Below are 23,741 nucleotides of genomic sequence, written 5' to 3'. Positions count from 1 at the left end.
ATGGTTGCAAACTGTCTTCCTCCTTTCCGCAGCGAGGCGAATCCAGACTGTCATTTATTTTCCTTTCCCGGCGACAGGTTTGAAACTGAGATGCGCTCTCTTATGATTTCTTCGCGGGGAGGCGGTTATGGTTATCCTTTAAGAATAGGACGCCCCTGAGGGGGCGTGTATCTGTATCAGCAGCTACCGCCTCAGTTGGATTAATGTACTATAAACGCATCAGTCGGAGTTGGTAGCTGCTGATACAGATACACGCCCTCTCAGGGGTGTGCTTTTTCATAGACTCCTAAGGCTGGAAGGGACCTCAGGAGGTCATCTAGTCCAGCCCCACTGCCTAAAGCAGGGTCAAGCCCATCTAAATTATGCCAGCCAGGACTATACAGGTAACCCTGGTTTTCCCCTGTCTGGCTGAGATTTTTGAGAGAGATGATGCTGAAAGGGCACTGGAAGCTGCAGGCTGGGAAGGGAGGTGGGTGTGGACCACAGAAGGAAAACACAATTGCCCCCTTGTTTCAGCTGGAGAGGGACTGCCGAGCCCCACTGGGGCAGCCTTTTGCTGTGAGAGTTGCCAGCTGGATTTTCGATGGAAAAGGTGCACGTACATTTGTGGGACAGCTTCTAACCCGGTGGGTGCAGTGCAATCGGCTCCCACCCCCACTGCCTCCCCCAGCCCTCCAATTTTCCCCAGCAGCCCTGCCTCATGTATGAGCCCAAATGCTGGGCCTCTCCCACAGCAGTGTTGGCTGGTGAGGCGCACGAGTCCAGATTCTCAAAGGTATTTGGATGCAGATAAAAGACTTCAAGACTGTGTCTGTACTTGCATTCCTCTTTCGAAAGAGGAAGCAAATAAAAAAGGCAAATGAGTCACTGATTTACATATCTCACGGTTCATTTACATAATCTCTTTTCAGAAGAGATTCTTTTGAAAGGAAGAAAGCAGTGTAGACAGGGCTGTTTCTGGGGGAAAAAACCCATCTTCAAAAGAGCCCTTCTTCCTAGTTTGTTTCAGGAAGGAGGAAAGGTAGGATAGTGGTGGAAAGGGGTGGGTCTATGGAGACAGGAGTTGACATGCCCTTCCCACCCCCACACCTCAGGCTGCAGGGACTCCTGGTCCAGATTTTGAAAATGCTTCAGCCATGGATGGCCCATGGGCCATAAGCTGAAACCCCTGATCTAGTCAGTGAGCTGGTGCCAAGCAAAATCATTCGTATGAACCAACCCCTTAGTTGGCTGATGGCACTGGGTCCTGCACCTTGAGAAGTAGAGTTGCTCATGCATGTTCTATCAATTACTTGCATAAGAATATGCAGCTTCAGGAAAACAAAAATCCATTGGCATGATTATGATCATGATATCATGATTATGCCTGTTCCAGTGCAGAGGAAGGTCAGAAGGTTTCATGAATTTATGGGTGATTTTGCAAAATTCAAGGCAGATGGCTTCCCCAACTGTGACCATGTGGTGAGTTATTTGCATTTTTAAAGGAAATAAAATTGTTTTTTCTGACGTTACAATCTGTATTCCAATTTTGCTACTTTGGTTGATGCCTACTGTTAGGTTAAGAAATCACAAACAACTATTGTTTGGTTGACAAGTATTAATGATATTAGGACAAGGCAGGCAAGGGACCCCTAACAAGAATCCTCAAGCCTGGTGCTGTGGGCCAGTGTCTAATCACCTGGGCCGTGTCTACACGAGCCCCAAACTTCGAAATGGCCATGCAAATGGCAAATGCATATTCAGCGCTTCATTAGCATGTGGGCGGCAGCGGCGCTTCGAAATTGCTGCCGCTTGCCGCCGCGCGTCTCGTCCAGACGGGGCTCCTTTTCGAAAGGACCCCACCTACTTCGAAGTCCCCTTATTCCCGTCAGCTCGTGGGAATAAGGGGACTTCGAAGTAGGCGGGGTCCTTTCGAAAAGGAGCCCCGTCTGGACGCGCCGCGCGGCGGCAAGCGGTGTCAATTTCGAAGCGCTGCTGCCGCCCGCATGCTAATGAAGCGCTGAATATGCATTTCAGCGCTTCATTAGTAAACTTCGAAATGGCCATTTGCGTGGCCATTTCGAAGTTTGGGGCACGTGTAGACGTAGCCCTGGTGAACTGTCAGGAGATAAACACAGAAGAAAGAGAGAGAGATCAAGTATATAAACTGAACAGGCAGATTTTATTTAGAATAGGTAAATATGTAAAAGAATAGCAGTGAATTCGCAGAAACGTAGATCGGTACAATGATTAACAATACCAACAATAGTCAAACCCCAAAGTTGATAGTGTTCAAGGACAGCATTCATGAGCCATCTCACTTGTCATATTGTAGTTTAAGTTTAAGTTTGATTCAAGGGTAGATGTGATTGTAGGTCATAGAGGGACCTGAAAGAAGCTGAGACCTAGCTCTAGGTTGGAGCAGCTCAGAAGACAGCTAAGTTGCCTGAATCAGTTCAACTCCTATATTGATTACTAAGGCAAGGAGTAGGTGTTTGCCAACGTTAGGTTCATGGCACAAAAATAGAGAATGTTGTTATTTTTTATCTTTTCTGGAATGTTGCAATATACCACTGCTTTGTTTCTTGAAACTCAGAACCTCAAAGCACAAAAATCAAAAATTGAGAGAGAGAAAGAGACAGCAGACAGCTCCCTAAATTAGAAAGGAACAACTCACCCCAGCTTGCATGAGCCTAGCTCTTTACAGACTGAGGCTATATCTACACTACACGATAAGGTCAAATTTAAGGCAGTTAGCTTTATTTTTACAGTGTCACTGTCTTCAATGCAAATACCATTAGGTCGATTTTTGGAGAGCACGAAGGTCAATATTATAACACCATGAGAAGCAACTCGACATAGCATCAACTTAGAATTTAAAAGTTTGAATTAAGACTAATGTGGAAACTCCATGTCTTTTAATCAACTTTATTAGCCTCAAGAGGTATCCCACACATATCCCACAATGCTCCAAGATTGTCTGGTCCGGCCCCCTCCATCTCCACTGCTCTCCGGGCATTCAGGAATTTGGAAACAGGAAGCCTGCGGATTTGAATTCATCACCAGCAAGCCCAGGAAATTTAAAGGATGCCTGGAAGCCTGAATTTCTTTTAGCCATCACATCGTAGCCATCACATTGCATTGGTAGCCATCTCTTGCCATCATGAGTACTCGGGTTTGTGATCTGAGGTCTTAGGGTCACTAAAGAGCTCCAGCATGGACCCATGAGGAGATCATGGCTCTCCTTGCTGTTTGGAGATAGGAGTCAGTGGCGAGCAAACTTTGAGTGTCCAAGCTAAGCGCTGACATTTATGAAAAGATTTCATGAGATGATCAACAAAGGTTACTCCCAGGATGCTCAGCAATGCCAGGCAAAGGTGAAAGACCTCCAGCAGACTTTCACAAAATCCAGGAAGCCAATGGGCAATCAGGGTCATCTCCAAAGACATGCTGATATTATGAACAGCTGGATGCAATTCTTGGAAGGGACCTGACCACATTTCCCGATCTTAACTGGGACTCTTCAGGAGGCCCTGTTCCAAAGTCTGGGGTGAGCTGAGAGGAGCTGAACCTACAGCAGGGACAGGAGGAAGAGGCCAATGAAGAGGAGGATGGGGGCAACCAGCTGGGGCCCGCGGAGCTGTTCCCAGCAGCCCGGAGCTCTTCACCTTTGACATCAAGCCAGTCCTCTCTGTTCCAATTCCTGAAACACCAGGGCGCAGCTGTTCTGGTGAGTATTTTTTTCTGATGGCTACATGCGGTTTGTGACTGAGTATAGCGGTCCTTACCATGTGAGGCAACCACATAGTGATCAGGTATCATGGAGCCACACAGCATTTTGGCAAATGTTCCAGGCTTGTGCTTACATAGAACGAGCATCTCTTCTTTTTTGCTATCTGTTATTCTTAGGAAGGTGATGTGTTCTTTGGCAACCTAACGCAGCACAGTAATTTGGATTGGATTTCTTTGCAATGATCCCTGCCCTTTTACATTTTCCTGGAGTGCATTGCTGTACCATGTGGCTGGCAGGCACTCTGTGTTCCCCAACTCTGTATGGCTGGCAGGCTCTCCTGCCCTTCTTCCCTCACACTGCTGGCTTGATTGGGAGCTACCGAGAAGTGTTCTTCCCCACCCATGTGGCTAGAAAACTTTCCTGCCCCATTTCTTTGCACTTTACAGGAATCCCTCCCCACCCAGCCATTCATGCACCTGGAACTGAATTTTTCCCCCTGTAGCCAGACAAAATCTCCCCACTACAGACCAGCTTTTGCCTCCCCTCTAAGGTGCCTCAGAGCACACAGGGCACTGAACAGCAGTTAAACAGCACAGTCTTTGATGCCTTCCTAAAGGGGCCCAGATGTGCTGGCTCATCGTGACCCTGAGGAACTAAAAACACAGATAGAGGGCTAGCAGGTTAACCGTTAATGAAGGGCCTCAGAGAACTGCCCTTCACTGGCATTAATGGAGTGATGTGCCCACACAGCCATGCCAGAAGAGAAATCTCCGCCCTTGTAAAAGAATGTCCTGTACTCCCAAATTCTTTATCTCCTGTTTTACAAGTGCAAATTAAGTAAGAATTGCCCTTGTAAAAACTGGCGTCACAAAAGACAGACCAGTACGATCTGACACCATAGATAAGAAAGAGAATACGTGACCCAAGGGGTATAAAGATGGGCCCAGCAGCACTCTGACTCTGAGTGCATTCCCACCAACTACCTGCTGGTCGGGTTAGGTGATTGCCTCCTGAGGTCCGCAACTGGGGACGCCCAACCTCGTATTCGTCTTTCCGCGGAATTGAGTGACCGATCCTGGCTTGGCTACGCTGGTATCGAGAGACGCAAGGAGGGTAAGATGTACCCACATTAAGGTCTCCTTTTGGTGTACACAGTTAAAGAATTAGAGCTCTATAGATAGATGTGGTGGTATTAAGATGTCGTTGTATTGGATTGTAACATAACCTGTTAACACCTGTACTCTGCTAGCATATAAGAAGTAGACAATAGCCTTATGTAACTGCACGCTTATAACTGTAGCTTAATAAACTTCTAACTAGTTAAGATCTAAGCCTGACTGCTGTTGCTCTCTGTCACTCCAACACAGCCGGCACAATAAAAAGAACTTTAACTGTTTGGTTACCACAGCCTGGCCATAGATGATAGTGCTAGGAGCTGCCTGCTCTAGCAGTAAAAGACTCAGGTGTTTAGGACCCTGGCGCATCCGTCAGCCTGGCCCAGACTGCCCGCTGCGAAGGAGCCCTGCGCTCTAGCAGTTAAAGACTCAGATGGTAACAAGGGCATAGTTGGTAGCTCACCGCACATTACCCGGCCACTGGCTAACACCCCCTCACCAAGCAGCAGCCAGGCTCTGTAGACTCTGCTCCCACACACCAGCATGTCCAGTGCTGGCTTTCCCTGCTTAAAATGGCCTTTTGCCTGGTGAGGGTTGCTACGGGGACCGCTGAGAAACTTTTTCCCCCTGCCATGCATCTGGAAAACTTTTCTGCTTCTCGCATTTCTTTACACTTCACAAGGATCTCTCCCTACCCAGCTGACCATGCAGGTGGCATCAAACTCTTCCCCCTTGCCTCATGGCAGCTGGGCTCTATGCACCGTGCTCCTGCACACCAGCATGCCCAGCATTTGCGGGTTTTCCTTGCGGAGGATTACTCCAGGGAACAGCCACAAAAACTTTTTCCCCTGCTCCTGGACACCGGCTGGCTTCCCCTGCCTTGCACCCTGCCCCCTGCCTCCGCACCCTCTTTAAGTGGACAGTAGCTTACCATGTCCATAATTAAATGGTCTGGACAAGTGATGGCTTGTGCAATGCAGAGTTTGATTCCTTGTCATTCTTAAGAAGCCAAAAGTGGCTTAGCAAAAAGAAAGTTTCACTGATTGTAAAGACAGAGACCCTTTCATTCTGTGGGTAAGCACTTTGTGTGAATTGTATCTTAGTTTTGACCTTTGTTTTCCAGCAGTCATTCTCAGCGTGGGAGACAGGGTGAGGAAGTGCAGAAGGTCCAAGCAGGATCTTATCCTGCAGCACCTGGAGCAGGCTGAAACAGCATCCACTGTCAGCCGGAGGGACACAGCACAGTGGCAACAGACTGTCCTGGAGTTCAGTAGAGAGCAATCAGCACACCTGAGAGAGAACGCAGGACAGCTCACAACTGTGACAGACCAAACCAAGGTCCAGCACTCCATGCTGGAGCTGCAGAGGGACTCCCTATGCAGCATTTGGTTTGTGGTCTCTGCTCCACGGTGCTTGAATGCCCTGGAATCCAGGTCATCCCCTCTCCGTGGTGGTCCCCAATGTGGGGAGGGATAGCAAGGACAGTCTGCCACTCCACCCCCAAGATCAATTCAAAACGTTATTTTTCCTCCCTTGACACCTCTTCTTTTCCATGCCACTTAACCTTCCCACTTCAAATAAACATATTCTCTTTATGACAACCACAGTCTGATTTATTGGTTCACGTGTGTGGTGGGGTGCACACATCAATGCAGGGACTCACAGCAGAAGGATCCGGGTGGGGGAGAGGGCTGACAGCACAGCTGCACGCCACTATGCCAAGGTCCACAGAGGACTTGTGGCAGAGAGAACCAGGCAGGGGTGGGGGTTGCAAAAGCTGATGGGGCTGATGAGACCCCAGGGGCAATGCCAAGAGTGCCAAACCTGGCTTATTTCACACATTTGTGTGTCTCAGCTAAAAATAACATTAGCCTTTCCACCCCACAAAATACAAACATTCTTTTTGTGAAAATAAGCCTCCATATACATCCATTCTTTTTCTTGCACCTTAATCTCCTAGTGCCCAAATAAAATGTTCTTCCTGTGAAAGCCACACTCAATTTATTGGTTATTCCATAGGGTTATTGGTCATTGTGGGACACACACATCATTTTGGGGGTGAGGAGTGGTATTACAACCTCCTATAGTGATGAGTGATATTACAACAAATACAGCAGAATCATGTGGCTGCACAATCATTCATTAAATTATTTTTTGAGGCCTCCTTGATTGCCACTGCCTCTGCATTCGCACTGGAGAATGCCCTTGTGGGCAGCGGCGAATAAGCCCTGCTCATGGTATCAGCCTCTGCACTCCAGGCACTCATGAAATTCTCCTGCCTGGACTTATAAAAGTTATGCAAAATGCAGCATGCTGAAACCCCAGTGGGGACATCAGTTTCTGAAAGGTCCAAATGGGTCAGTAAGACACCCTAACCTAACTTTTAAATGGCCAGAGGTGGATTCCACCACCATTCTGCACTTGGTGAGTCTGAAATTGATATAATCTTTGCTGCAGTCCAGGGTGCTTCATGAAGCAACGAAGCAGAGGGTAAGCAGGATAACCCATTCTTACTATAGGCTTCTCCATGTAACCAATCTTGATTTTTCCAGCCTGGGAAAAAAGTCCTATCCAGGAATTTTCTGTACAGACCAGAATTTCTAAAGATACACGTGTCATGAACCTTGCTCAACCAACCCACGTTGATGATGGTGAAATTACCTTAGTGATCTGCCAATGCCTGCAACACCATAGAAGAGCATCCCTTTCTGTTTATATATTCAGAGGCCAGGTAGTCTGTGGCCATGATGGGGATGTGCGTGCCATCCATTGCCCCACCGCAGTTAGGAAACCCCATGGCAGCAAAGCCGTCTACTATGGCCTGTACCTCTCCCAGGGTCACTTTTTTCCTCAGGAGATATCAATAGATTGCACTGGCTACCTCCACCACTGTGATCCCCATTGTAGAGCTACCCACCCTAAATTGATCTGCCACTGATTGGTAACTGTTGGGTGTTGCAAACTTCCATAGAGTGATTGCCACTCGTTTGTGAACTGTTAACAGCCAGTTTCATTTTTGTACTTCCGCGCTTTAGGGCAGGGGACAGCAAATCACAATGTTCCATAAAAGTTGACTTGCACATGTGAAAGTTCTGAACCCACTGCTTGTCATCCCAGGACTCCAAAACAATGCGGTCCCACCAATGTGTGCTGGCCAAAACCACCGCTCCATTGTGAACACTGCATCCAGGGCAGTCTGCAATTCTAAGATCTTGGACTGCAGTTGAGCGATTTCCTTTCCAACATTTTCATCATCGTCCTCAACCATCATCTCAGCCCAGTGACTTACTAGTCAAAAGATAAACTGCAAGACATTCTGGGAAGTTGCCATAATGGTCTGTGCAACGACTTGAAGCATTTCAGCATCCATGCTTGCACTAGCACTGTGTCAGAGAAAATGGCACAATTTCACTTTCATTTTTCATGTGGTTAGTGAGTGCTCTGAATTATGGGAGTGTTCTTTGCATTCTGGGATAGTTACATCAGACACCCGCAAGCAACTGTGGCAGTTTTTCCCCCACATCCCAGTGGTACAAAACCCCATAGAATGCAGCAGGGATATGGCACTATGGGATAGGTACCCACAATGTGTTGCTCACTCAGTCAGACTTGGATGAGGCAATGGAGATATGGTAAGTTGACACAGAGAAACAGTAAGTCAAATTGCTGGAAAATTTGTGGACAATGAACCTTGAGTTCATAAGATCAAGGTGAAAAAGTTGAATTTATTAAAAGTCGATTTTATTTCATAGTGTAGATGTAGCCTGAAAGCTGAAGGACCCTTATCATACCTTTCCCTATGGATCCCACTAACGGGACCAGGAAACCAGGACTGTCCCTATGCATATGCAAAATATGCAGCTGTGTAGGGCACCTGAAAATACGGGGCACCAAGGTTTTGGGTGCCCCTGCACCCCAGCCCCACGCCCTCCAACCACACACCTGGATCCCCGCATACTCCATACCACACTTAATTTTCTTACAGGTGCTGTCATATCACACCTCACTCTTCCTCCTCGTGCCCCCCAACCCAAATTCCTGCCTCAGAAGGATCTCAGAACTACGTGACTGGGCAACAAAATGGCAGATACATTTTAATGTTGATAAATGCAAAGTAGCGCACATTGGAAAACATATTCCTAAATATACATACAAAATGATGGGGACTAACCACTCAAGAGAGAGATCTTGGAGTTATTGTGGATAGGTCTCTGAAAACACTCACTCAATGTGCAGTAGCAGTCAAAAAAGCAAATAGAATGATAGGAATAATTAAAAAAGGGTTACAAAATAAGACATAGAAGCTGTGTCTACACGTGCACGCTACTTCGAAGTAGCGGCACTAACTTCGAAATAGCGCCCGTCACGGCTACACGCGCCGGGCGCTATTTCGAAGTTAACTTCGATGTTAGGCGGCGAGACATCGAAGTCGCTAACCTCATGAGGGGATCGGAATAGCGCCCTACTTCGACGTTCAACGTCGAGGTAGGGACCGTGTAGACGATCCGCGTCCCGCAACGTCGAAATTGTGGGGTCCTCCATGGCAGCCATCAGCTGGGGGGTTGAGAGACGCTGTCTCTCCAGCCCCTGCGGGGCTCTATGGTCACCGTGGGCAGCAGCCCTTAGCCCAGGGCTTCTGGCTGCTGCTGCTGCAGCGGGGGATTCAAGCTGCATGCACAGGGTCTGCAACTCGTTGTCGGCTCTGTGTATCTTGTGCTGTTTAGTGCAAGTGTGTCTGGGAGGGGCCCTTTAAGGGAGCGGCTGGCTGTTGAGTCCGCCCTGTGACCCTGTCTGCAGCTGTGCCTGGCACCCTTATTTCGATGTGTGCTACTGTGGCGTGTAGACGTTCCCTCGCAGCGCCTATTTCGATGTGGTGCTGCGCAACGTCGATGTTGAACATCGACGTTGCCAGCCCTGGAGGACGTGTAGACGTTATTCATCGAAATAGCCTATTTCGATGTCGCCACATCGAAATAGGCTACTTCAATGTAGGCTTCACGTGTAGACGTAGCCAGAATGTTTTATTGCCTTTGTATAAATCAATGGTATGCCCACGTCTTGAACACTGTGTGCAGATGTGGTCACCTCTTCTCAAAAAAGATATCTTGGCACTGGAAAAAGTCAAGAAAAAGGCAGCAAAAATTTGGGATAGCTGCCATATGAGGAGAGATTAAAAAGACAGGTACTTTTCATCTTAGAAAAGAGGAGACTAAGTGAGGGATATCATAGCAGTCTATAAAATCATGATGGGTGTTGAGAAAGTAAATAAGGAAAAGTTAGTTACTTGTTCCCATAACACAAGGACGAGGGGTCACCAAAATGAAATTAATGGGTAGCAGGTTTAAAACAGTCTGCTTACCTGCCTCTTTTATAGCGATGGCAATCTCTGCAACTCTCTTATCTAGGTCTTTCTCTGTGGCGATATTCTTAATCTTCTCTTCAAGCACTGTTCTGTATGCATTCCCTGTTTCTTCCTCGCATAGCCTCGCCACATCTCTTCTTTTCTTAAACTGTCTTACATTTTCTTTTGAGTTTTATCTTGATGTTTGCGATCACTAGACTGTAGTCTGAGTCTATATGCGCTCCTTGGAAAGTTCGGCACTGCTGTACTGATGTTATCCATCTTCTTCTTATCAAAATCATATCTATCATGTTCTTGGACTTCCCATCATTCGATCGCCATGTCCACTTCCTACAGTCCTTTTGTTGGAATCTCATGTTGCAGATCAATAAGAAGTGGATTACCCAGAAGACACTGAAATTGGTTCAAGAGAAAAGAGCGTTGAAGATCAGAAGAGATGTTTCTGAGATGTCAGAACAGCAATATAGGATGAAATGGAATGAGGTAAGGAAAGCAGCCAGAAAGGATAAGGAAAAATGGTTAGAGGAGCAATGTGAAGATATCGAGAGGTATTACAGCGAATGTAAGACCAGGGAGGTGTATAAGACAATAAGGAATATTAATAGGAAATGGCAACCAAAGCAGATGGCGATCAAGATGAGAACAAAGAAGTGCTTATGAACAGGGAGAAGATAGTGCAGCGATGGACGAGATATTGCACCGATCTGTACAAAGCACAGTTGGACCCGAGTGTCTCAGAGAGACTGATTGAAGAATTGAAAAAGATATCTCCCCTGAGCATCAAGAGTGAGACTGATATTTCAAAGGAGGAAGTAGAAAAAGCAGTGAAATAACTAAAGAACAATAAGAGCCCTGGAAATGATAAGATCATGGGAGAGATGATCAAATATGGCAGAGAAGGCATGATTCAGGAAATACACCGACTATGTAATATAGCATGGAAAGAAGGGAAGGCGCCTAAAGAATGGACAAGATCTGTGCTAGTGACATTACCCAAGAAAGGAAGTACATTGGAGTGCAAGAACTACAGAATGATTGCCCTAATGAGTCATGTTGGTAAGGTGCTGATGATGATACTGACTGAGAGATTAAGATTGCAGATAGAAGAACATATAGCAGACAAGCAAGCAGGGTTCAGAATAGATAGAAGTACCATACAGCAGATATTGGCACTAAGACTGATAGCGGAGAAATCTTGATGAAAGAACAAAAATGTATACACTTGTTTCATTGATTTTCAAAAGACATTTGACAGCATAGATTAGAAAGTGACTTGGGCGGTGTTGGAGTCATATGGAGTGGATAGCAGACTGATACGGTTGTTGAAAGATATCAATAATAATGCGGAGGCAGTGGTGAGAACATGCAGGACGTTGGTTTAAAATAAGTAGAAGTATGAGACAAGGAGATCCAATATCGCCAAGTATCTTCATCACATGTCTGGAGAGAGCGATGGACAAGATCAAGGAAGAGGTAGAAGGGATATCTGTGTATGGGAAAAGAATTAACAACTTGAAGTTCGCGGATGATATAGTTATCATTGAGGAAGATGAGGAGAAGCTAGCAAATGCAGTGCAGGTGTTAAACGAAGAAGGGAAGTGGTATGGACTGATTATAAACATCGATAAAACAAAAACAATTGTTTTTGGAGATAAGGAAATAGGAAGGAAGACCAGTGTCTATGGTATTGAACTAGAAAATGTAGAGAAGTTCACATATCTAGGGAGCAACATAACATATGATCTAGACTGTAAGAAGGAAATAGTGACTGGAATAGCGAAAGCAAGAGTGAGTTTGAAGGTGATGGATAAGATCTGGAAAAGCAAAGCAATTAGCTTAAGAACGAAGCTGGGCGTCTTGAAAGTGTGCATTCAGCAGCATGTTGTATGGATGTGAGACATGGGTGATAACGAAAGATTTGAAAAGAAGAATATTGACATTTGAAAGGGAGTTGTAGTAGAAAGATTCTGAGAATAGGATGGCTGGAGAAGGTCACCAATGAGGAATTATATAGGAAGATACAGCCGAAAGAGAACTTGCTGCAGAAGGTTATACAACGAAAGCTGCAACTATTTGGACGTATTTGCAGAATGAACAACGAACGAAAAATCAAGTCCCTAGTATTCGGCATAATGGATGGTTCGAATCGGAGAGGAAGACCCCACAGAGAATGGATAGATGATGTAGTAGATTGGTGCGGAGCTAGTCTACAGAAACTAAGCCACTCTGCACTGGATAGGGAAAGATGGAAGGAAATAGTGAGAGAGGCATCAGACACCAAAGGGCGCTGAGCCCACAGTTATTGATGATAATGATGATGATGAAGTTTAAAACAAAGGGAAGTATTTCTTCATGCAATGCACAGTCAACCTCTGGAACTCCTTGTTAGAAGATATTGTGAAGACAGGATTTTAAAAGGATTCAAAAAAGAGCTAGATAAGTGTATGGAGGGTATATCCATCAATGGCTGTTAGCCAGGATGGGTAGGAAAAGTGTCCCAAGCCTCACTTCTATTCATTTGTTTGTGATACATGGCACTGGCCATTGCTGGAAGACAGAATACTGAGCTACATGGACCTTTGATCTCACCCAGTATGGATGTTTTTGTGTTCCTCCCTGAGTCCTCCGTTCACCCCGTTTGCAATACAACAGTACCTGTAATTTATTTTCACCTTGTTTTAATCTTCAATGCTATAATAGTTTAAAATGATGTTAAATGGAAAGATAAACTACATTGGATGTTTGTTTTTTCCATTATGACAGATAGAATTAACCAAGTGACAAGGATTTAAATTTTATATGCCCATCATGTAAGTGCACTATCTAGTATGTTTTTAGTTGAGTTCTCTCATGGTCGTCTACTGATTTTACTGATTAATTAAGTGGTTTAGAAACTGATTTAGTTAAATCAGTGCAGCCCCCTTGTGTGCATAACTTAAGCTAACCTCACTTAAGGCATTCAAATTGAAATCAGAGCATCTACATGAGGATACGTCACTTTAACTAAGAATAAGGCTGTCAATTTGACGATATAAATATAAAAGATGTTAGCACAACTTCTCTGTGTTGACAAACCTGTCAGTTTCTAACTGCCTAATGAAATTCGTACAATTTCACATGCAGACAAGGCCTGTACAATCAAGAATGTGAACTCCTCAGATAGGTTATTTCCTTGTTGGGAAACAAACTATCAGACACAAATGCAGGTTGTCACCTCTTTAGTATTATTTATGACCAGTATATATACACTCAGGTATGTTGATGTGGAGCAAATTGAAGTTTATTGCATTACTATACAGTGCTACTTTCAGAATGTGTGTAGCACAGCTGTGTGCAGATTTATATTCAGACAGCTGCTTCACCCCAGTTGCTGCTTTCAGTTCACTTCATGGCTTTGTATCAACTCACTAAATACATTTCAAGCTTCACTTTTACCGACGAAGTTATTACTAATACCCAGAACACCTCCACACCAGCGCTAGGTTTATTAGAAGTGATCTACTTATGAGTTTTACCTTTGAAACAATGGGTGCAATAGGTACTCTATAAAGTAGTAGCAGCTGTCCAAGAATTCACCACTTACATGTCTCAGCAATAACCATCCTGTTAGTTCTTTGGGAGTCCATTAGTGCCTTCTAACGGATTATATAGAGAGTGCCGCTCAAAAAATGAGCTAGTTAACAATTCTTTCCTATCACTGTCTTTTTTACAACTGAAAACTGTTGCATACAGAACAGTTGAGTAAGACATACAAAACAAACACTTCAGTGTGTCTGTACTACAGAGTTCTATCGACAGAAGCCACTGTCAACAGATATTTCCCGACAGAACTTCTGTCTACAGAACATGTCCACACCTAATAGGGGCTCTCACTGTTAATGCCCTCTGTCGACAGAGAGCAGCCAGACTGCCCAGCCCTCTGTCAACGGGACAGCCAATCACAAGCAAACAGGGCAGCCCACTGAGTCTGGGTCTACATGGCGCTCCGCCTAGCGCACTGCCAGCAAAGCTATGCAAAATGAGCCTCTAGGGGTTGCAAAGGCCGTGCCTCAAACATTTGAGGCATAAGGGACTGGCAACAGAGGGGGGTTTAGCTGGCAGAGGGATGCCCACATGGCCTCTGCAGTGCCAGCACCCCCTTCTGCTGATGCCGAACTCTCACGGGGCTATGGTAATGAGTTTTCTGAGTATGCAAATAGCACACCATTTGCAATCCCAAGAAGCTCATTTTGCATAGCTCTGCCAGCACCAGCACTGGTCAGAGCACCGTGGAGACATAGCCTGAATGGGAAGCCCTCTCTGTCAACAGAGCCTCCCGACCGTTTCCCCCCTCCCCAGGTGCACCGACACTATTTTTTTTTTGTTGACAGTCTGTCGACAGGGGCTCTATGCCTCACGGTCAAGACATAACTCTGCCAGGAAAATCACTGTATTCTGTCGACAGATTCTCAACAGAATGCATTTAAAGTGTGGATGCTCCTTATTTTTATTGACAGAAGGAATCTTCTGTTGGCAGAACTCTGTAGTGTAGACCCAGCTTTACAGAAAAGTTCTCTTGAACTAGATGGAAATAAATCCAGCAGGATTCTGTAGATATTACTATAAAAACCAATAGAATTTAAAGGAGAATGTTATTCTTTCTGTAGGTATGTTAAAGTCAGAGATTTTAGTTTGACCAAAGAACCTCTGTCCTCAGGAGACTGAACTGTGTACCAGTGCTCAATGCCTCTGTAATAGCAAGGAATTTACTAAGTGATATATAAGTAGACAATCCCAGATGGTGAACCATGCCTTATGCTAGAGAGGAAGGCAAACAAGCTGCTTAATTACGTACACCAGATCTATATTTAAATCCTTGTTTAAAATATTATTACTATAGATAGAGAAACTTCTGTCGAATCCCATGTACTTCATCCATTTTAAATTCCAAAAGGAAAGGCCTTGTATGTTAAAATTACCAGGGCAAAATCTTCCAAAAAGTTTAGAATAGAAATGCGCTTTCTTGTATGATGCAGCTTGCAGAGACCACCATTCTTACATGTTAGATTGTGTGTAAAAGTGTATGAAAGAAGTGGGAAGAGTGTTGCTGTAGCTGAGTAAGGGCCAAGGTGATGCTGAGTGATTTCATCACAAGTGACGAGAGGATGTTTGTGTGAAAACTGCTAAATAGAGTAGCATGTACTCTGCACCGTGGATGACTGGAATATCACAGAACCATGCCTTTTATTTTCCTGCCAAAACTGCTGCAAGAGAAATTGGTCCCCCAGAAACGCGTTATTTCATGTGTTTATTTCATCTGCTTTCATAAAATTATTTTAAAAATAGCACACAGTGAAGAAGCTCAAGGGGGGGGCGGAAAATACACTATTTTATGGGACAGTTTTCTGTTCTCTTTGTACAGGGGAGGTTGTAGGGCTGCTACCAGCAGATTAGGCTTCTGCAGAGATATGGACTGGGCTAGTATAGACCTTCCATCATGAGAGATACAACAAGTAGGTTCTTTTTAAGATATCAGTACACTACCAAAAGTAACTGTTAGCAGCTCAAGTAAGAGAATGCCTCACACAGTGTCATTTAGTGACTGACTATAATACAGCTTTAGAATTCCATTGTAGGCAGGCAGCAGCTTACAGCTTGGAATAATTAACAAGGCCCAGCCCTGCCCTAGGACTGAGTGATATAAACAAAAACAGGAAGAGTAGCAAACTCAGGCAAGCTTCAGGAGGTGGGAGTTGTTTCTGGGGCATCTGAAGCCAAGCCTAATCCATTTTGGGGACTTGGCTGTGGTCTGTAAATTTAGGAGTTCTGAATAACTGTTTAGTGTAATGCCTCCAGGACTGAAGCCGAGAGCCGGGTGCAACAGTGGGACTGGTTGCCTGGGATGGCAGGGTCAGCAGCCAAGAGCCCAGAAGGCTGGGCTCCCATGGCAACAGAGACCAGTACAGCAGTGGGGCCGGTTAGCAGGAGCCCATTGTGTTGGCTGGTCCAGTGGCCAGGAGCCCTGCTGTGGAACATATCCTAGCTAGGCCAGTGAAAAAGGAAATCCACCTGGGAAGCTGGCAGCTGAGCCAGGAGCAGAGTCAGATTGGAGAGTCAGTCACAGGGGGCAGAACTGACCTCCCCTGGTCCAGCTAACTCCCTTATCCAGGTGGCGTGGCAGGTGAGGGGGCAGGTGGCACGGCAGGTGGGGCAGCAGGTGACGAGGCAGGTGGCACGGCAGGGGAGGTATCGGGTGGAGTGGCAGGGAGGGCGGCATGCGGGGCACCGGAGGGCAGGAGCCAGGTGACAGCCTCCCGGATCAACCCAGCTATGTCCCAGAATACGCTCATGAACTCCTGCCATACCACCCAGTACTGGGTGGACTCCTCCCGTTGAACCGGACTCTCTCCTCGGCCAACTCCATCTGCCGCCAGAGAGCTGCCAGGATCTGGGGGTCCATGGGGGCCATCCCCTGGGTCCGTTGGTGCCGTGACCATCCCGCTGACCTTGGGGGTGTCACCAGGCGATGGCGATGGCTGACCTCCGGCGGGCTCTCGGGTACCATGGAGGGTGCCTGGCTGCCTGGGGCCTCAGATGGTGCAGCTGCTGAGAGGGAGAGAGAGAGGGGAAGGCTGCTAGTACTGTGCCCTGGCCCGTGGCCCGTTCCCCCTGCCCCACGCCCTTGGGTGCTGGGTCTCCGTCCCCATCAGTGGGTGTGATGTCCCTGTTGGGTGTCCCCATTGCATGGTTGCCCTGCTCCCGGGGTTAGGGCACAGTGCTGTCCATGGGTGTGGGTACTGACGGGTGCTGATGGCCATGCCACCATCCTGGGACCGTGCTGTGGCTGGGCAGTTGCTGGTCGGGGTCCACTGGGTGTGTGTGAGGCTCCTGGTCGTGTCTGGTGACCCTGCCCCGTGGGTGTGTGCCCAGCTGGTGCTTCGGGACGGGAGGTCTATGAGGAGCCTCCCCCCGACACTGCTGGACCCCTCCTCCACCATCCCAAGGCAGGGCTCCTTGGGCAGGCCCCGGGGTGTGGGGCTGGCCTCCGGGCTGGACTCTGGCTCCAAGGCCTGCTGGGGCTCATCAGCCATGGTGTCAAGGGTGGCCGGGGGCGGGGGGAGGAGGTGTCCCAGGGGCCCAGGATAGCCCTGAGCTCCCTGTAATAGGGGCAAGCAGCAGGGGTGGCCCCACACCAGCTGGCTGAGTCCCAGATCCGGGTGCACCCCTGCCACAACTCCTTCCCCTTGCTCTGGATGTGATCTGGAGTGCGGGCAGGGTGACCCCAGGTGGCCAGGCCCTCGGCCAGTCGGACGAACACTTCCGCGTTCCGCCACTTGCTCCCCATCACGTGGAGCACCTCCTCCTCACCCCAGAGCCCCAGCAGGTCTCGGCGCTCGGCCTCCAACCAGGAGGGGCCCTGCCTCTTTTTGGCCCCCTATTTGGCTGCCAGGGTGCTTGGGTCCCCTCGGGGGGGAGCCCTGGGGGCGCTCTGGGGGTCTGGCTGGATGCCATGGTGCTGGGTAGTTGGGTCGGGGTCTGTAGAGGGCATGCAGGGCTAGCACGTGTGTGCTGCTGCCTGCATGTTCTCAGCTTCCTGCCACAGGAAATCCAGGTCCATGGTGCTTTAAGGGCTGCTGCACGCGGGGACCATAGAGCCCTGCAGGGGCTGGACAGAATATCTCAACCCCTCGGCTGATTGCCGCCAGGGAGGACCCCGCTATTTCGAAGTAGTGGGATGCGGATTGTCTACACACACCCTATTTCGATGTTGAACATCGAAGTAGGGCACTATTCCCATCTTCAGATAGGAATAGCGATTTCCACATCTCGCCACCTAACGTCGATTTCAACATCGAAATAGCGCAAGGCACGTGTAGACACAACGCATGCTATTTCGACGACGTGCCAGCTACTTTGAAGTAGCCGGCTAGTGTAGACACACCCAGCATGTTAGTGATGTCATGAACTACTACAAAAGCAACAGAGCTAACATGCTTACCTGTAGAGTTAAAGCAGTTCCTTTCAGGCTATTATGCAACTAGCTTAGCTCATATTATAGGCAAAGTGCCTTTACATAAGACTTAAAATGTTAGGTAAAACAAGAGACGGTCAGGAGCACCCCTTCACACACCCCATTTGTTAGGGTGCTTTTTGTGCCGGGGGGGGGCATTTTTTGGTTTGGTTTTCGTTAGAAAGTGCCAATTGAAACAAAATCCTTCTGCAGAACTGCCTCAGGGGTAAGTATCTTTTTTAATATGCAAAATTTTGACATGTCTAGTTTTGTTTCAGTGTGGAACAAAAACAAATATCAAAACCTCAGAGATTTTGGTCAAACTAAATTCTTGGTTTCTGGACAGCCTCGTTGTAACATGTAAACAACAGAATTTTAAATCCCACGCTAAACAGCAGCACAGACTAAGATCTAAAACTTCTGAGTATCTCAGGAGTTGCTAAGTTACATATGAAATCCTTTGGCATTACAAGGGGCCAAATCATGATAGTCTTTCTCAGACATGTAATCTCACTGGAGACAATAAAACCACATACAGACGATTTACACAGCTGAGGGTTTCAGGTTCAGCTCCAAAGTTTGGGGACTGTCACCAAATAGGACTCCAGAAGAAGTAAAGGCATCACAATTTCCTTAGGTTAAAAATAATTCAAGCAAGGTTTTTTTGTCTCCCAGTATGAGAAGAAAAAATAATCAAATGACAAAAACTCTATAAAGTAAGTCACTCTCCTTTTTTTTTTTTTGGCATAAATATACAGATCTCTTTTGGACCTAAAATGGTACATCTCAGGATGCGCAACCTGAAGGGGCACAAATATGGCAGATGTATGCTGTGTGTCATGACATTTTATGGAACAAAATGAAGCTGTGCAGTAAAGGACATTGTCATGGGGTTAACAAAGTGATCACTGTTGAGAGACTTGAAGGCTCAACAAAGCTACAAAGTGGCAGCAGAGAGAATCCTGAAGCTCCTGAATTGGATCTAAGAGTTTATTTCAAGATTTGCAATGTTGTCTTATAGTGTCCTTGTAATGTAAAGAAAGAATATTTTAAAAATTAAGTAAAACATCATAGGATTTAACTTTACTACATAGCAATTATTGAAAGCGGCGACATATGGAAGATAAGTAGATGGTGCTAAAACAAAAATAAAAAGCCAACATTTCTAAAAGTGGGTGTTTATATTATTTTGCTAAATTGAGACTTTGGCATCCAAATAAGTGGCCTGTTTACAGAGGTTTGAAGGCCTGGGCCCATCCATGCATTTCAAGAATTAAGTATGGATTTAGGAGCCTAATTTAGGTATCCATTTTTGAAAACATGACCAAAAGTTTTCTGGAATTAGATATAGTACAAGCTAGGCAAAGTAGAGCATCACTTGCAGAAAAGTTGTGAAGTATGAATGAAAACTGTTCCATCATAAGGCCAATAGCAATCAGAGAGAGAAATTAAGTGTCCTGAAGAAAAATACATTTTAAGATGAGAATTGAAGGGAGACGGTGAGATAGTTCAGGGCAGCTTCAGATGCCAGGGGCTGTAGAGAAGACTGTCAGACTCAGAGTGGCAAAACTGTGAGAGGATTTAGAGTGGAGTCTGTTGCAGAATGAATAGGAGTAGATGCAGTGTAAAGGGAGACCAGGCCTATGAGAAGACTGGCACAAGCCAAGGAGAATTTTGGAAACAGAGTTCTGATATGGATGTAGAGCTATTGTTGAAGCACATGACTTCTCTGTGTTTAGGTGGCTAACAGTCAGCTTTATTGAATTCAATAAGACAACAGATGAGCCAAACTGGACACTAGTAAAATCAGGTCCAGCAAGGCTGCTTGATGCAGCTAACTCTAGTATTTTATACCCTTACACAAACAAAGCCCAGTGTCGAGGCAATTTAAATCACTTCGCAAAGGGAAACCGTTATCAGCAAAAAGAAACAGGTACCAGGGAGCTGGAGCCTTGACTCCAAACAGTTCATTAACGCATTCCATAGAGCTCATCCTCCCTGCCATTCCCAAATAGGTCAAGAAAAGTACAGGCTCTTGTATGCGTGCAGAAGTAAGGGATGTGAAATGGCTTTTTATACAAGATGGCTTCCACACTATTGACCCTGAGTGATGTGAGTCTTATTGTCAGACATGTTGGAATGATAGAGAAGCCTCTACCTAGGGCACTGGTCAACAGCAGGCTGTGGCACAAGTCCGCCTGCCTCAGTTTCCCCTTTAGGGTCTTCCAGAAATAGCCCTCAAAGGCTTTTCCTGTGTACCTCTTGCAGGGTTGATTTATTAAGACTCCCGTGCTCTTGAGTCATACCAAGGGTCCCACAGCCATAGCCCAGACAGTACATGCCCTGGCATCTCTCACCAAGTCCAGTCCAGGCATTTCATATCACACCCAGTCCTCTGCACTCCACAGCCCTCCAGCTTCTGTTACTCTGGTTCTGAGATCCAGCAAGTATGTTCTATTTGTGTTGCTCCATAGGCTTCCAAGCAAATACTCCCTCTTTCTCGGATGTCTACAGAGAGCTTTACTTTAGCTTTTTCCCAGGTTGCTCCTCTGATCTCCTGATCCCCCGGCAGCTCTCACCTGTCCTCTTCATGAGTCATCAGATCTTTCAGCCTCCTCAGGCCTAGGTCTCCTCTTTTAAGCCTAACTGGGAAGCAGCTGATGAGTCACAGGTGCACATGACCCTGCTGCTTAGTAAAAGCCCAGCGCTACCCTGAGACAACAAACAACAGCATTTTGCTTATGGAAGGTGGAGGAGAAGAAGTTAGTGGGTGGGGGAAAGAGATTTAGGGAGTTCTTGGACAAGAAGGTTTAAAGTGAGAGGAAACAAACGTAGAGGGAAAGATTTGAGCAGAGGAACAGAGTCAGTAATGAACTGAGCAGGGAGAGCTAGAGGTAGTTCTGTTGCTTTGTAATCGTTGGCTGCCAGTCTTTAAAAATGGGCACAAAACAATATACTGAAGCTGACTTTTGACAAAAACCTGACTAGCAGATCCATATAAAGACACAAATACCTCAGTCTCAGGGGAGTGAAAATTACACGTGCACTCTTGAAGATTTCTAGACATTTCTATGTAGCAGGGCAGCTCAGGATCAAGCATGATGTTAAAGTTAGAGATTGAAGGAGTGATGTTCGGTGGCTCTGTCTGTACCGCTTCTGGATGGTTCGTGATGTTATGAAATCATGTTGTGAAATCTTGTCATGGAAAAAACATGGATGTATGTAGATCCATCCTGAGTAAAAAGGACCGTATCATGTCTTAGGTAAGAAACAAGAGTGAGCAATCAGTACTCAATGATAGTCTATTCAAACACCTGGCACAATGGATTTGCACTGGCTGGGAGAACATACTTCCTCCTCATGTCTGAAAGGAATGGGGTTTGAGAGTAATGGAGAGTTACCAGTAGAACAGTAGTAGAAAGAAGTAGGCAACTCCAACAGGAGTCTATATGTGGTCTCAAAAAGGGGAACTGGGAAGAGAGCTACTTTGCACCAGATTAAGATGGGAGAGGCTGCTGCAGAGTTAATACAGGTAAAGGAGTAGAGGACACTGCTAGTTGGCCTGATGGAATACAGATGATCCTTCAAGGGAAGGGTGGGCTAGAGAGGAACATTGTGTTTATGATGTGTTAATGGTTTAGTGTGATTTGCACTCTCCCTAGCTGCATCTACACTAGCCTGTTCTTTTGAAGGAACAGACCCCACTTTGAAGTAGCATGTGGTGTGTCTACACATGCTGTGTGCGCTCTTTCGAAGACAAAATTGACATTAGGTGCTGCGGGAATTGAAACCGCTCTTCCAAACAGAAAATCGGAAGAGGCCACCCCTTCGACGTCTTTTTTCGAAAAAGGACGTGTCAAGATGCTCTGCATCCTGCATTTTCAAAAGAGCGGGGTCTGCCACAGCAGCAACCAGCTGTTAGGCGGAGATATGCTGCCCAGCCCCTGCGGGACTCTATGGTCTGTGCATGCAGCAACTCTTAAAGGTGCATGGATCAGGAAACCCCATTGCAGGAAGCTGAGAGTGTTCAGGCAGCAGCCATTGCACATGCTGCCCCTGCGCACCTTGGTGATGCCCCAAGCAGCTGCCAGGTGGCCATGGCCAGCACCTGGGCAGGTCAGGAGCCCCAGGAACCCCCTCCAAGCATGTACTGGGCTCCAAGGGTCCAGCCGGGGGGAAAGCGTGCCCCCTCCTGGGCTGAGCATGAGCTCCAGGACCTGCAGGGGCTCTGGCAGCAGGAGGAGGTGCTCTGGATGATGGGGAGGAAGTGGTGGAATGTGGCTGCCTTCACCTGGCTGGCCAAGGGCCTGACTACCTGAGGTCACCCTGCCTGCACTCCTGACCAGGTGAGGAGTAAGGTTAAGGAGCTGAGGCAGGGTTACACCTGGGCCCAGCTTCCTGCCCCATTACAGGGAGCTCAGAACCATCCTGAGCCCCTGGGACACCTCCTCCCCACCTGCCATCCTGGACACCTCAGCAGAGGAGCCCCAGCCAGGAGAGGAGCAGGCGCCAGGACCATCAGCCAGCCCTGCACTGCCAAGGCCAGAGACAGAGCCATCCTCAGCCGCGGACTGGCCCATCAAGGAGGGGGACCTGGTCATTGATTGCCCCCCACACCTCCAGCTGGGCATCAGCTAGACGGCCATCCTCCAATGTTGGCAGTAGACCCTCAGGTACATACCCAACAGGGCACAAACCCCAGATCATGGGGTAGGGACACCATACCTGACCAGGCCTCTCCCCACCCCTGTCAGTCCCCAGCCCAGCAGGGCTTGGCTGGACCACAGCCTCAGGACAGTGGCATGGCCACCAGTGCCCATCAACACCCGCTCCCACAGACAGTGCCATGCCCTGCCGCCAGGGGGAGGGGGGGTCGAACTGCACAAAGGGGCCACCCACAGGACCACTGCACTCATGGATGAGGGACAGGGCATGGGGAACCCAGTGCCCATGGGGGAACAGGGGGTGTGGGCCATGGGGCAGGAGTCAGTACTCATGGCCTGTTCCTCTCTTCCACCTGTTTCTGCAGCAGCACCATCAGAAGGCTGGAAGAGCCTTGCCCTGTCCATGGTCCTGGACAGCCCCCTGTAGGGGAGGGATGGCAACCAGCTGGAGCCACCACCAGCGCCAGGACAGGCCCGGTCGCAGTGGATGCAGAGATGGCTGGCGGAGGATCCCCACCTTGTTTTCTCCATCCAGGAGCAGGTGGAGCTGGCCGAGCGACTGCTCTGTTTTGGGGAGTGGGAGGCTGTCTGGGAGGAGTTCCTGAACACCTTCAGAGACATGGAAGCCACCTACCTGGATATTCTGGCCCAGATGGCCCCTGCTGCCCCTCCCGCTGTGGCCCCACCCGCCAGTCCCCCAGGAGAGGATCCCTCTGGCCCGGACTGCCAGCCCAAGGTCAATCCCCAGCCCTACTTCCCCATGCTCCCTGCCCCCTCTCAACTCCCCTGGTGACCCCAGATGAGGGGAGGCATGGGAACCAGGGCCAGCATGTGTCGCGCCCCTCCACCCCTGCCCTAGAGTGATGGTCCACTGGGCAAGCCAACTAGGTCCCCCTCC

At 47.5% G+C, this 23,741-nt stretch overlaps 1 long non-coding RNA gene across 3 annotated transcripts; it reads left to right on the top strand.

The window, feature by feature from the left end:
* Positions 1 to 2: 2 nt before the first annotated feature.
* Positions 3 to 6,404, top strand: LOC142011487 (uncharacterized). 3 transcript variants are annotated; one of them, XR_012645093.1, is made up of 4 exons: positions 3 to 77; positions 517 to 626; positions 2,915 to 3,709; positions 5,951 to 6,404. It is a non-coding gene; the product is annotated as an uncharacterized LOC142011487 (long non-coding RNA). The 3 variants fall into 3 exon arrangements; XR_012645095.1 differs by lacking the exon at positions 517 to 626 and having other exon boundaries at positions 22 to 77; XR_012645094.1 differs by lacking the exons at positions 3 to 77; positions 517 to 626 and adding an exon at positions 1,173 to 1,461.
* The last annotated feature ends 17,337 nt before the right edge of the window (positions 6,405 to 23,741 follow it).

Source organism: Carettochelys insculpta, chromosome 3 (assembly GCF_033958435.1).
Source record: "Carettochelys insculpta isolate YL-2023 chromosome 3, ASM3395843v1, whole genome shotgun sequence".
Taxonomy (NCBI): Eukaryota; Metazoa; Chordata; order Testudines; family Carettochelyidae; genus Carettochelys; species Carettochelys insculpta.
This window is presented reverse-complemented; position numbering and strand designations above follow the sequence as displayed.